Below are 3,204 nucleotides of genomic sequence, written 5' to 3'. Positions count from 1 at the left end.
ATCCTTTCCCTTCCCTGAAGCTTTAAAATTAAGTAACCTACTATCGTTTCGTTTGTTTGTTGTTAATAGTAATTATTTGGAGGGAAAAGGATAAAAGGAGGAAATTGGTAATCGGTTCCATTCGGTGAAATTCGTGGTGAGTGCGGTGAGTTTTACACACACACCGATATGAGGCAGTTTGGGTTTTAATGCAGTCTAACGTCGTCACCAGCAGTAAACGGTTTTTAAGGTTTAGTGGGAAAATTGACTCTTGCAAGTTAGTTTAGTCAAAGATAAAAGTCTAGAAGTCACTTCGATCGATTACTGTAACACATGTGGAGCAGTAGTAAACATAATATGGGACACTCTTTGTACACTACTTAAAAAGTGACTTTTTAGGAAATCTACATAAACTTGAAAATGTTAGAGTCAGTTATTCTATGGACAAAGCTGAGTGCTATCGCCCTCTTAGCGCAGTAGGCAGCGCGTCAGTCTCATAATCTGAAGGTCCTGAGTTCGAGCCTCAGAGAGGGCATAAGAACTTTTGTGGGGAAAGAAAGTTAAATATCGGATGCACTCATAAATACAGCTATCATTGTTGAAGAACTTCACATTTTTTCCCCCTCTAGTAGCAGCAGTTGTCTCAATATGTTGACTACAGATACATTAACTTCATTAATCTATAATGATTCTTTTTGCTGCTCTAGACAGTTCTGAAGACACTGCTCAAGTCTGAATCTGCCTCAAGCCAATATATCCTCATTATAACTTGATTACAATTGCAAAAGTTCTATTTCTAAACAAGATAACATTCACAAGAACTAAGAATCAAGATTTAACACATATTTTGGAGAAACGCACACAATTTAAACCACAACTTTTTTTTTTTTTTGGAGTTTTACCTGAAAATTTAAAATAATATCTCAGGTACTTGTTTCAGCAGCACATACACTAAAATTGGAAACCCTTGTGCAAGGATGGTACTCAATTTCATGAAGCATCATGTTTTTATGAAGCTTGAAGGGATCATGTTACGTAGGACAAGCCAGAAAGAGAAGGATGAATATGGGATGAACCCACTCATAGACAGAAGTTGATAAATAAGAGCTGAAAGGGAAGCATAAAACAAAAACTTGGACTGAGATTGGATTATTTCACCAAAGTAAAAGATTCTGGGCAGAGAGAGGGTTTTCAGGCCCTGATGCATGATGATGGAGGAGGCCCTAGACTGGGGGTGAGAATGTTTAGAAGAAAACTGAGAAATTATCTTTAATAATTTTTAATTTATTATTAATAGTTTGTTACAAGATTAGAAGGTTACAAGATTGTAAGGCTCCACACCACACCCACCACCAGAGTTCTGTTACCCCCTCCCTCCTGCCTCCTGAAGATAACCACCACAGTTCTCAAAATTCATACAAAAACTGAGAAATTTTACACATGTGCCAACAACTGAATTTACTATAAACCATTAATCCCCCCAATTAAAAAAATAATATCTCAGAGTTGCAAGAGCTAAATAATTGCTCCTAAGCATGTGTTCAGTAAATAAGAATACAGATAAACATAACAATAATTTGGACATTACTAAATTGCTTATTTATGTGATAGATATACTTCTAAAATTCATGTGGAAAATGTCTATAATCTCTCATTATTAGAGAAATAAAAATCAATACAACAATATCATATCACTTTATTCCTCTGAGAATAACTATTATCCAAAAGACAAAAACAGTAAGATTTCAAAGAACATGAAGAGATGTTGCACCAAAGCAAAGGACTCTTGAAAAAGTAGGTAAGGGACAGGATGAAGGAACATTGGGGTCCTGTTGTATCTCCTGGATTCTAATCAAGGGGAAATGAGACGTTGTGCCTATGTGTTAAGAAGAATACCATGATAGTTGAGATGGTTCAGTGGATAGAACACTGGACTCTCAAGCATAAGGTTTGAGGTTCAATCCTTGGCAGCATGTGTACCAGAGTGATGTCTGATTCTTCTGCCTCCTTTTTCATTAATAAATAAACAAATTTTTTTTTTAAAAAATACTATAAACCGGGAGTCGGGCTGTAGTGCAGCGGGCTAAGCGCAGGTGGCACAAAGCACAAGGACCCGCATAAGGATCCCGGTTCGAACCCCGGCTCCCCACCTGCAGGGGAGTCGCTTCACAGGTGGTGAAGCAGGTCTGCAGGTGTCTATCTTTCTCTCCTCCTCTCTGTCTTCCCCTCCCTCTCTCCATTTCTCTCTGTCCTATCCAACAATGACAACAACAATAATAACTACAACAATAAAACAACAAGGGCAACAAAAGGGAATAAATAAAAAATAAATATTAAAAAAAATGTTAAAAAAATTACTATAAACCAACAATCCCCCAATAAAAAATTTTTAAAAAGAATGATATGGCACACTTATCCTTACAAACATTCTAACTTGCTTTTGTGGTGAATAGTTGATTCCTTGTTCATTAAGTTATCTTGGTTTTAAAAAATTACCTTAGTTTATTATATCAAATCTGGATATTGTTCAAGTGGAGAACTTATACATATTAATGTGTCTAGGGCTTAATAACATTTTACCACATTTTAATGCAAAATTTGCATGAAAAGTAGTTAAGTTCATAACAGGTCTCTCTCTCTCTCTCTCCTTCTCTCTCAATTTAATTCTGATTGACAAGTCCATTGGATAAGAGGGATGCATTCCTACCACGAGAGTTCCGCATCCCATTCCCTTCATTGGAAGCTTTTCTATTCTTTATCACTCTGAGAATATGGACCCAGGCAGATTTCTTTATATGGTGGTTTGCATTTGAATTGTCAAGCTTAAGGCTCTTCCTTCCTTCCTTCCTTCCTTCCTTCCTTCCTTCCTTCCTTCCTTTTTCTTTCCTTCTTTCTTTCTTTTTTTCTGGGGGGATTGATAGTTTACAGTAAATACAGTTGTTCATACATGTGTAAAATTTCTTACTTTTCTGCAAAATACTCTCACTCTCAGCTTGAGTCCACCACCATCATGCTCCAGGAGCTGACAGCCCCACACCCTACACTCTAGATAGAGTGTGCAGTAAGAGGCTTTGGAGCAATAAGCCTTAAGAACTTTCAAATAAAAGAAACGAATGTAGCTTGCAATCACTGCCAAGCTTGGTGAGAATGTACAGGATCAATAAACTGGAAAGTTCACTTACTAACAAAATCTCCCCCTGAGAGCTAGCCTCCGGGGAAAATAAA

General features: G+C 37.0%; 1 non-coding gene across 1 annotated transcript; it reads left to right on the top strand.

Annotated features, from left to right (window-relative positions):
* The first annotated feature begins 441 nt into the window (after nt 1-441).
* TRNAM-CAU (transfer RNA methionine (anticodon CAU)) lies at nt 442-514 on the top strand. The gene has a single exon. It is a non-coding gene; the product is annotated as a tRNA-Met (tRNA).
* The last annotated feature ends 2,690 nt before the right edge of the window (nt 515-3,204 follow it).

This window comes from Erinaceus europaeus, chromosome 4, assembly GCF_950295315.1.
Source record: "Erinaceus europaeus chromosome 4, mEriEur2.1, whole genome shotgun sequence".
NCBI classification, from domain to species: Eukaryota; Metazoa; Chordata; class Mammalia; order Eulipotyphla; family Erinaceidae; genus Erinaceus; species Erinaceus europaeus.
This window is presented reverse-complemented; position numbering and strand designations above follow the sequence as displayed.